Here is a 12,513-nt window from a genome sequence, read left to right on the forward strand (position 1 = left end):
AACTAGAGAAAGCCTATGCACAGCAATGAAGACCCAACGCAGCCAAAAATAAATAAATAAATAAATTTATATTTTTAAAAAATTAAAAAGAAAACTACCATATATCCAACAGTTCCACTCCTGGGTATTTATCTAAAGAAAAGAAAAACACTAATTAGAAAAGATACATGCAGCCCTACTATGTTCATTGCATCATTATTTGCAATACCCAAGATATGGAAGCAACGTAAGTGCCAATAAATAGATGAATGGATAAGGAAGATGTAGTACATATATACAATGGAACACTACTTAGCCATAAAAAAGGAATGAAATCTTGCCATTTGCAACAACATAGATGGACCTAGAGGGTATTACACTAAGTGAAATAAGTCAGAGAAAGACAAATACTGTATGATTTCAATTATATGTGGAATCTAAAAAACAAAACAATTAACAAACATAACAAAACAGAAGCAGAGTTAGAGATACAGAGAACAAACTGGTGGTTACCAGAAGAGAGGATAGTCATGGGGAGGAAAGAGACAGGTGAGGGAGATGAAGAGGTACAAACTTCCAGTTGCAAAATAAATGAGTCATGAGTATAAAATGTACAGTGTGGGGAATACAGTCCATAACTAAGTAATATCTTTGTGATATATCATAACTAAATGTATTGTGGTTATTTTGAAATGTATAGAAAAAATCACTATGTTGTGTAACAGTGATTAACACAGTGTTGTAGGTCAGACATACGTCAAGAACAAACAAACGTACAAACAAATTCAAAGAAAAAGAGATCAGATTTGTGGTTACCAGAGGAGGGGGGGTGGGGGGAGGGGGAATTGAATGAAGGTGGTCAAAGGTACAAACTTCCAGTTATAAGATAAACAAGTATTAGGGATCTAATGTACAACATGATAAATATAATTAACACTGCTATATGCTACATATAAAAGTTGTTAAGAAAGTAAATCCTAAGTTTAGTGATAAAAGATTATCACTAAACTTCCCGTGATAATCATTTCATGAAGTATGTAAGTCAAATCATTATGCTGTATACTTTAAGCCTATACAGTGCTGTACGTTAATTATACCTCAATAAATTAATAGAAACAAAGAGTAGAATGGTGGTTGCCAGGAGCTGGGAGAGTGGGGTGGGGAATGGAGAGTTGTGGTTTAATGCAGCGGTCCCCAACTTTTTGGCACCAGGGACCGGTTTCATGGAAGACAATTTTTCCATGGATCACGGAGGAGGGCATGGTTTCAGGATGATTTGAGTGCATTACATTTATTGTGCACTTTATTTCTATTATTATTACACTGTAATATATAATAAAATAATTATACAACTCACCATAATGCAGAATCAGTGGGCCTGTTTTCACTTGCCACTCACTGATGGGGTTTCGATATGAGTCTGCAAGCAATTGATTTATTATGGTCTCTGTGCAGTCTAACCTCTCTGCTAATGATAATCTGTATTTGCAGCCGCTCCCCAGCACTAGCATCACCGCCTCAGCTCCACCTCAGATCATCAGGTATTAGATTCTCATAAGGAGCACATAACTTAGATCCCTCGCATGCACAGTTCACGGTACGGTTTGCGCTCCTATGAGAATCTAATGCCACCGCTGATCTGACAGGCGGCGGAGCTCAGGCGGTAATGCAAGTGATGGGGAGCGGCTGTAAATACAGATGAAGCTTCGCTCGCTCGCCCGCCACTCACCTCCTGCTGTGTAGCCTGGTTCCTAACAGGCCCACGAACCGGTACCGGTCCATGCCCGGGGGTTGAGGACCCCTGGTTTAATGGGTACAGAGTTTCAGTTTTGCAAGATGAAAAAGTTCTGGAGATTGGGTGCACAACAATGTGAATATACTTAATACTGAACTGTACACTTCATGGTTAAGATGGTAAATTTTATATTATGTGTATTTTACCACAATTAAAAATAAAAATTTAAAAAGATATAAATTACATAGGAAAGTACAGAGACTAAAACAACCAAGTTAAACCCAGATTTAAAGCTCCACTCCCACCCTCTGCATTCCTTCCCCTCCATCTCCCAGTGGGTATGTGTCTGGGTCATGCATTATTCTTTTACTTTGTTTCTCTCTACCTCCAAACAATATGTACTATCCTGACATATCTCAAAAGCATCTTGAGATGGGAAAAAAGCAAACTGTAAAAGAATGCTATTAATTTAAAATTTAAAGGCATACAATCCCACAGCAGCTTCAAGCAGAAGGGACTGTGTCCACACTTATAGACTAGACTCTGCTAAAGCATGCTGTTCTCAGATTTAACTTGCTAAAACATTGGAAATAACCTGTCAGCTTTTTGGTGAGCAGTGTCTTATACCTCATTCAAAGTCCTATATTTGTTCTTACTGGATGCCCCTCCCATTCAACCTGGCTAAGACCTCAGTCCCCCTCCTAATTCTGGCGTCACCTCCTGGCCTGAGCAACACAGTCATAGACACCTTATCACAGATTCACAGATTCAATACCTAGCCCCATGATGCTCCTGCTTGTCTGTTCACGGCCGCAGGTGCCCCAATTCCTGACCTAGCACAGCCTAACAGGTGTGCCCCGGAGACTTTGGGGATTAACAGATAATTTTGAAAATATGCAGTTTTATTTTAGGCTTATGCTAAAACATATCTTTTTGCATCATGGAAATACATGAATAATTCAACTATCAAAGAAAGAATCAAAACACTGAAACTGGGACTTCCCTGGTGGCGCAGTGGTTAAGAATCCACCTGCCAATGCAGGGGACACAGGTCCGGGCCCTAGTCCGAGAAGATCCCACATGCCACGGAGCAACTAAGCCCATGAGCCATAACTACTGAGCCTGCGTGCCACAACTACTGAAGCCTGCGTGCCTAGAGCCCGTGCTCTGCAACAAGAGAAGCCACCGCAATGAGAAGCCCGCCCACCGCAATGAAGAACATCTAGAGAAAGCCCACTCAGCAGCAAAGACCCAACACAGCCAAAAATAAATACATTAATTTAAAAAATAAAACATACACAAATATAGAAGTTTAAAAAAAAAGAGATAACTATCAATAGTGTAGAATAGAGCTAAACAAATACTGAAGGAAAATTACTTCTAGATCAGAAGAGAAAAAAGTCCCATTGCTGAACTCATCCAGAGAATGAGTAATGTTTTTGTTATTGTTGTTGTTATTGGGGTCTAAACAAACCTTTGTCACTTTTGCATTTAAAATAATTAATTAGGTAACAATGTTTAGATTAATTGCAAAATAGGATATTACAGCATACTATATTAAATGTACCATTTAATCATCTAGTTGATCAAATTCACTTGAAAAATAACATTTTTCAGTAGTGCATCTTAAACATGTAAAATGATAAGTAGAATGCTAATTGTCTTCTAAGCATGCACTCTGAAGTACCTGAATAGCTCCCATCATTTGTAGGACCCAGGTGCTCAAAGAAACAATATTCAGTAGTGATAATCAGGAGACGAGCCTACTTATCTTCCACCAGAGTTATGGCCACATAGAAATAAGGTGTATGAATGCTTTTCCTGGAGAAGAATTATTTTGAATAAAGTGCTGTCACCTAAGTTAGTAATACCCCAAGCAAGTTTTATGGCTCTGTAAGGAAAGAATTAGCCTACTCATTTGGGAATTTAGTGGTGTTTGGAATGCAGAAAGTGACAATGAGGTTGGAGATGGGTTGGCTTTGGGGCTTTCTAAATAATAATGAACCTTTTCCAACATGAAGTAATGAAAAAAAATCTGTCCCTAGAGCATAAAATTACCTCATAACCCAATTTACATTTCTCCACTCTAAGCACATTTTCTGTGAGTTCCACTTAGAGAGTGAAAGCTGCTGTATGATAATTAATTTAACAAGCACTTGGAAGACTGAGCTGGCCCGTATACAAGCTGCCCTAGACCAACTATGAATTTGAACTGCACTTTTTATGGTGTTTTTTTCACAATGACATTGTTGAGGCCTTTAAAATCATACGGACTGCAACTTTACTTTTGTTCTTTTTTTTTTTTTTCATTTGGATTTTTTTCTTGTAATTCTACTTGAATACACAAGCAGTTTGTAAAAACTGTTAAGAAATGTGGGAGATAATTGGATCTTGGTATAGCAAAACCAGAAGGGTAATAGGTATTTGCTATTCATCAAAGGGGTCACTTGTTTTTATTTTCTTTTTCCCGTGTTCAGAAAAGAAACGTGCATATCGCCTGACTTATAATGTACAGTTCATTAGTGGAAAAAGTGCTTTAGAATTAGATCCTTATGCCATTTATCATACAGCATTTTCATTCTTAAAGCACTATTTGTAAAAGCAGGTGATAGTCAAGAGATGCAATGAGCAATGTTTGAGCACTATTTCTCTTTTATACCCCTGCACATGGAATATGGGCAAGCAAATAATGTCACTTTTGAGCAGGAAAATAAATTTGGAGAGAACTAATACTCTGATTTCATAGTAATAAGTTACCTCTCATCTATCCATCTAGTTTATTGTTCTATACTAAATGATTTATGCATGTCTGTATGTTTATAATTTATATGAAAATTTGCAAAATCTTAATTATGGTAAAAAAAAAAGACACTCTGTAATTTCCCAGGCAAGCTACTAAAAAGATGACTATCTCTCTACATATTTTAAGATGAAAAACAGTGACATGATAACTCATTCCTTTTTATGTTTTTGAAAACAGACTTACTGCCTGTGACTCAGTTACTTGCTCTCACAAAGACAACAACTCATCAAATTCCATTACTTCCATCAAGGCAATACTTTCTCATCTTTCATAATCAAATTTTAAACTGATGATTAATGCCATGGGTACAATTGCCAGTTTAAAATGACGTGTCTAAAAAAAAAAAAAATGACGTGTCTGAATTTCTCATCCTTTTCACTTAGCAGTATATGAAATGTTTCTCTAGAAATCTTGGTGCAAGTGGCCTGTTTGTGTCACCTAAAAATGCAGTAACATTCAAGTTAAGCTTTTCCTTATTAAGATCACCTGATAATGTGCTATATTTGGAGCTTAGCAAAATTCTTCAAAGTCAAATCTATGCACTGATTAAAGGAATTTTCTTAATTTATTCTTGTTCCTGATGGGAATTTTCTTAGGTTAAATTGTATTCACCATTTACTGAGAATCTTACATGAGCAAGGCACTGTGCTTGGAGGCAAGGGGCAGACAAAGGTGAACCAGAGAAGCTCCCTGCCCTCAGGAAGCTTAGTCTAGTGAGGAGATAAACTTATGTTCACCTTCTGTTGATCAAGCAGAAAGAGCCCACACCTAGTTGTTAGCACACAAAAGTGTTAGCTACAGATCTGCCCTAAACTAAAGGTATGACCTTGAGAAGGTCTCTTTTTTGCCCTCTCAATATCTTCATCTGTAAACTAGGAATTGGGAATAGATTTATTCAACAAATGCCAATTGAGTATCTACCATATGATCATAGTGGCCAACATGAATGAGCACGTATACATCATCTCTCCTTTAATCCTCAAAGAAATACCATATTCAAGAGGAAAAAACAGACATTCAAAGATGTTAAGTAGTTCTAACAGTTTTTTGATGGAGTCTTTAGGGTTTTCTACATATAATATATCATCTGCAAATAGTGAGAGTTTTACTTCTTCCTTTCCAATTTGGATGCCTTTTATTTCTTTTTCTTGCCTAACTGCTCTGGCTAGGACTTCTGATACTATGTTGAGCAAAAGTGGTGACGCATCATTGTCTTGTTCCTGATCTGAGAGGAAATGCTTTCAGCTTTTTACCATTTAATATGATGTTGGCTGTGAGCTTGTCATATATGGCCTTTATTATGTTGAGGTATGTTCTCTTTATATCCACTTTGTTGAGAGTGTTTATCATAAATGGATACTGAATTTTGTCAAATGATTTTTCTGCATATATTGAGATTATCATATGATTTTTATCCTTCATTTTACTAATGTGGTGTATCACATTGACTGATTTGAGATGTTGAACCACCCTTGCATCCCTGAAATAAATAAAACTAGATCATGATATATGATCCTTTTAATGTATTGTTGAATTTGGTTTGCTAATATTTTTTTGAGGATTTTTGCATCTATGTTCATCGGTGATATTGGCCTGTAATTTTCTTTTCTTGCAGCAACCCTGTCTAGGTTTGGTATAAGAGCAATGTTGGCCTTATGAAATGAGGTGGAAGAGTTCCCTCCTCTTCCATTTTTTTGGAAAGAGTTTGAGAAGAACTGGTATATTAATTCTTTAAATGTTTGGCAAAATTCACCTGTGAAGCCATCTGGTCCTGGACTTTGTTTGTTGGGAGGTTTTTGATTACTGATTCAATCACCTTACTAGTAATCGATCTGTTCCAATTTTCTATTTATTCATGATTCAGTCTTGATAGGTTATATGTTTCTAGAAATTTATTCATTTCTTCTACATTGTCCAGTTTGTTGGCATATAATTGTTCATAGCAATCTCTTATGATCTTTTGTATTTCTGTGGTATCAGTTGTAACATCTCCTCTTTCATTTCTGATTTTATTTATTTGAGTCCTCTCTCTTCTATTCTTGGTGAGTCTAGCTAAAGATTTGTCAATTTTGTTTATCTTTTCAAAGAACCAGCTCCTAGTTTCATTAATCTTCTCTAGTGTCTCTTTAGTCTCTATTTCATTTATTTCTGCTCTAATATTTGTTATTTCCTTCCCTGTATTAACTTTGAGTTTCATTTGTTCTTCTTTTTCTAGTTTCTTGAGGTATAAAGTTAGGTTGTTTATTTCAGTCTCTTTTTTTAAATTTATTTTTAAAATGTATTTATTTATTTATGTTTGGCTGTGTTGAGTCTTCGTTGCTGCACACGGGCTTTCTCTAGTTGCAGTGAGCAGGGGCTACTCTTTGTTGCGGTGCGTGGGCTTCTCACTGTGGTGGCTTCTCTTGTTGCACAGCACGGGCTCTAGGCACATGGGCTTCAGTAGTTGTGGCACACAGGTTCAGTAATTGTGGCTCGCGGGCTCTAGAGTGCAGGCTCAGTAGTTGTGGCACACGGGCTGAGTTGCTCCACAGCATGTGGGATCTTCCCGGACCAGGGCTCGAATCCGTGCCCCCTGCATTGGCAGGCAGATTCTTAACCAGTGCACCACCAGGGAAGCCCTATTTGAGTCTTTTCTTGTTTCTTGAGGGAGGCATTTATCACTATGAACTTCCCTTTTAGAACTGCTTTTGCTGCATCCCACAAATTTTGATGTATTTCTACCGTTGTTTATTGCAAGGTATTTTTTTACATTTCTCTTTTGATTTCTTCTTTGACCCATTGGTTTTTCAGCAGCATGTTATATAATCTCCACATACTTGTGGATTTTCCAGTTTTCTTTGTATAATTAATTTCTAGTTTTGTAACATTGTGGGCAGAAAAGATTTTTGACATAATTTCAACCCTCTTAAATTTATTAAGTCTTTTTGTGGCCTAACATGATCTAGCCTGGAAAATGTTCTATGCACACTTGAAAAGAATGTGTATTCTGTTGCTTTTGAATGGAATGTTCTATATAGGGTTGTTCAAACATGTCATTTAAGGCTGATGTTTCCTTATAGATTTTCTGTGTGAATGATCTATCTATTGACATAAATGGGATATTATAATCTCCTGCTATCATTGCATTGCTATCCATTTCTCCCTTTAAGTCTGTTAATATTTGCTTTAAATATTTCGGTGCTCCAATATTAGGTGCATAAAAATTTATAAATATTACATCCTCTTGTTGGATTGACCCCTTTATCATCATGTAATGCCATCTTTGTCTCATTATTATTTATTATAACTAATAAATTCAGTAAAGTTGCAGGATACAAAATCAATACACAAAATCTGCTGCATTTCTATACACCAATTACAAACTATCATAAAGAGAAATAAAGAGGGCTTCCCTGGTGGTGCAGTGGTTAAGAATCTGCCTGCCAATGCAAGGGACATGGGTTCAAGCCCTGGCCCGGGAAGATCCCCCATACCACGGAGCAACTAAGCCCGTGCGCCACAACTTCTGAGCCTGAGCTCTAGAGCCCGCGAGCCACAACTACTGAGCCCACGTGCCACAACTACTGAAGCCTGTGTGCCTAGAGCCCATGCTCCACAACAAGAGAAGCCACGACAATGAGAAGCCCACACACTGCAACGAAGAGTAGTCCCCGCTCACCGCAACTAGAGAAAGCCCGCGCATAGCAACGAAGACCCAACACAGCCAAAAATAAATAAATAAATAAATAAATAAATAAATAAATTTATTTTTTTAAAAAAGAGAAATAAAGAAAACAATCCCATTTATAATTGCATTAAAAAGAATAAAATACCTAGGAATAAATTTAACCAAGGAGGTGAACAACCTGTATACTGAAAATTATAAGACATTAATGAAGGAAATTCAAGAAGACACAACTGGAAAGATATTCTGTGCTCATTAATTAGAAGAACCAATATTGTTAAAATGTCCACACTACCCAAAGCAAGCTACAGATTGAATGCAATCCCTATCAAAACTCTAATGGCTTTTTTCAAAGAAACGGAACAAATAATCCTAAAATTTGTATGGAATCACAAAAACCCCTGAATAGCAAAGCAATCTGGATAAAGAAGAACAAAGCTGGAGGTATCATGCTCTCTGATTTCAGACTATTACAAAGTTATAGTAATTAAAACAGTATGATATTGACATAAAAACAGATACACAGATCAATGGAACAGAACAGACAGCCCAAAAATAAACCCACACATATATGGTCATTTAATTTACAACAATGGAGCCAGGAATATACAATGGGGAAAGACAGTCTCTCCAATAAATGGTACTGGGAAACCTGGACAGCCACATGAAAAAGAAAGAAACTTGACCACTATCTTATACCATACACAAAAATTAACTCAAAATGGATTAAAGACTTGATCATAAGACCTGAAACCATAAAACTCCTACAAGGAAACACAAGTGGTAAGCTCCTTGACAAAGGTCTTGGCAATGATTTTTTGAATCGGACAGCAAAAGCAAAAGCAACAAAAGCAAAAATAAGTATGTGGAACTACATCATACTAACAAGCTTCTGCACAGAAAAGGAAATCATAAACAAAATGAAAAGGCAACCTAGTGAACAGAAGAAAATATTTGCAAATCATATGTCTTATAAGGGGTTAAGATACATATAAATATATATGTATATATTCAAAATATATAAAGAACTCATACAACTCAATAGCAAAAAAATCAATCTAATTTTTAAAATGGGCAGAAGATCTGAATAGACATTCTTCCAAAGAAGACACACAAATGGCCAACAGGTAGATGAAAAAATGCTCAACGTCATTATTCATCAGGAAATGCAAATCAAAACTACAATGAGATATCACCTCACAGCTGTTTAGAATGGCTGTTATCAAAAAGACAAGAAATAAGTGTTGATGAGGATATGGAGAAAAAGGCACCCTCCTGTGCTGTTGGTGGGAAAGTAAATTGATGCAGCCACTGTGGAAAACAGTATGGCGGTTCCTCAAAAAATCAAAAATAGAACTATCACATAATCCAATAATTCCACTTCTGGGTATTCATCCAAAGAAAATGAAAACACTAACTCGAAAGGACATCTGCACCCCCATGTTCACTGCAGTATTATTTACAATAGCCAAGATATGGAAACAACCTAAGTGTCCATCAATGGATGAATGGATAAAGAAATTGTGGATATATATAATGGAATATTATTTAGCCATAAAAAAGAGGGAATCTTGCCATTTGCAACAACATGGTTGGACCTTGAGGGCCTTATACTAAATGAAATAAGATAAACAAATACTGTATTATCTCTCATATGTGGAATCTGGGAAAAAACAAACAAACAAGTTCATATAGATGCAAAGAAAAGATTATGTGGGTGCCAGAGGTGGTGAGTGGGAGAAATGGGTGAAGTGGGTCGAAGGTTAAAAAAGGATTAAATAAACACAGTGCATTACTAAGAAACATAAGAAAATAGTGTACTATTGCCTAGTAAATTGTGACCATCACCTATAACAAATAAATAAACAAATAAACATATTTGTGTGTGTTGCTATATAAACTGAGGTCTGTAAAAAGGATAATGTCATTAACCTTGGTGTTCTATCTTCAAGAAGTTCTACTTTTACACTTCAAACAATCTACTCTCCTCCATACGCAAAAAAAAAGTCACCATCACTTAAACTAGACGTACTTTAACAATGAAAATGTTTGCGTCTTTGTCAAACTAAATATTATGTTGAGATATTTCACACATTTCCACAGAGGGGGATAAAAAGAATGACATTGAATTTACTTCCTTCTTTGTGGTATAGTCAGTGCTTACATTAAGATTGGATGACATACCATTTCTTTCGGAGACAGACTGAAAAAGAAATGGTAATATTTTTTTGAAAAGATTGTTAGAAAAACTTATACCTGTTGACAAATACATTATTTAGTAATTAATTTAATCAGATCTAGTAAATATAAAGGAAAATTTTCTTAAGTCTTTCTGGATCTCAAGAATTCTAATCATTTCAATGGCTCTTTGCTTTGTTTTGGTTTGCTGGTATTTACTAACATCCTGATTTATATTTATTTGGAAGTAGTGCCCATTATCTCAAAATAACTCTGTCTCTATCTCCATCTCATTCTCTCTCCTCTCTCTCTCTCTCTCTCTCTCTCTCTCTCTCTCTCTCTCTCTCTCTCTCACACACACACACACACACACACCTATACTCAGAAACAGTCTGTTTTGCAGGAGCATAACTGGATTCCATCTCCCTCATTCTACTTTGAAGGAGTAATGCTGTTATGAGTTGATCAAGATGGGAAGATGGCCTTAATGTTTCCATCAGCTTGACTAAACTTCAAACTGGCTTCTCTCTAACTCTAGGCCCTGATCTCCCTTTTCTTAGAGTCTTTACATTAGAAAACTTGTCAATTCTCTATCTTCCCTTCTGAGATGTAAATTTTTAAAAGCCTCTTGCAAGTTTTACAACACAGGAATGTCTTTCTGGGATCATACCTTTGAAATATATTCATCAGGGAAGATAGCAGCCCATCTCCCAGTCTCTGTAGGAAGGTAGGAGCCCACCTTCAGGAGGCAGGCAGCCTTGCTCCAGGATGTAAAACTACCTTCTGTCATAAAGATAATAGAATGATTGCTTTACCTTTTGCCAATTAACAAATATAGGTAACCTAAGATTACCCCTCAGGTCTTAAAGACCTCAGCTCTTAAAAACTTTCCCAACTTTTTTTTTTCTACAAGTACCATGTCAGTTTGTGTTTTTTTAATATTTTATTTATTTATTTATTTATTTGGTTGCCCCAGGTCTTAGTTGTGGCAGGGGGGCTCCTTAGTTGCAGCTTGCCAGCTTCTTAGTTGTGGCACGTGTGCTCCTTAGTTGCGGCACAGGTGCTCCTTAGTTGTGGCTCGCCAGCTCCTTAGTTCCCAACTTTTGTTTCAATGGAGTTTCTGTCTCTCTTCCCTACTGGAGTAGCCTGCACAAAGTCCTCCTCACCTGTTTAACTTTGGTCAGTTTGGTGTTTGCTGTGACAGAGCCAAATTCATGATGTCAGGAAACAATGCTTTTTTGTGATGTGGGATGATATTGCAATCTCTTGTTCCAATTCTTAGTCTATAACCTATTTCTGAAACCCTTTTTCAAAAAACAAAAGCAAAAAAAGATGTTACGTAACTCACCCAAGGTTACAAAGTGGTTGGGCCAGGATTCAAGCTTTGGCTGATTCAAGCCTAAAAGCTGATACCTTTAAACCCTACATGTGTTGCTGTGACCATCTCCAAAAGTTTCTAACTTCAATATTATATGACCATTATTTGCCCTAAAAATGTAAAGTATAAATACAAGGTGTTTAGTTTTTATATTAATAGTGGAAGTTATGGGTACACAAGACACATCGTTTCCTTCCTGAAGGAGGCAACATGTGGCTGCAATTAACAAGATTTCCTTGCACAGAATTGGAAGGATAAGGGTATTCCAGGCTGAGAGAACTGAGTGGTTACAGAGCAGTGAACACTCGTGCATCAGAAAGCAATGAGGGGAAAGGGCAGTAAGAATGAAGTCTTGAAAAGTCAGCTGGAAGCAGACTGGGGAGAGCCTTGAGAGCCATACTAAGGACGCTGGACACTATAAAAAATACGGGCAGCTGCTGAAAGTTAAAGAACATGAAAGTGAAATGATTAGTACCTTTTTGTTTGAGGCTTACTTCTTTGTTTTGTTGTTTTAAATTATTATTTACAACCAATAAGAACATTTAGCAAGGTTGCCAAAAACAAGATGAACATACAAACCTAGTGTAAACTGAACACTAGCAACAAATAATTTAAAATGTCATTTTTAGAAGAAACAATTCTCAATAGCAACACAATTAAAACATAACTCAGAAAAATCTCACAAAAGATGTGAAGTTTCGTTTACCATTGCAACAAAAAGAATAAAATATCTAGGAATAAACCTACCTAAGGAGACAAAAGACCTGTATGCAGAA

This window comes from Balaenoptera acutorostrata, chromosome 6, assembly GCF_949987535.1.
Source record: "Balaenoptera acutorostrata chromosome 6, mBalAcu1.1, whole genome shotgun sequence".
Lineage (NCBI taxonomy): Eukaryota > Metazoa > Chordata > Mammalia > Artiodactyla > Balaenopteridae > Balaenoptera > Balaenoptera acutorostrata.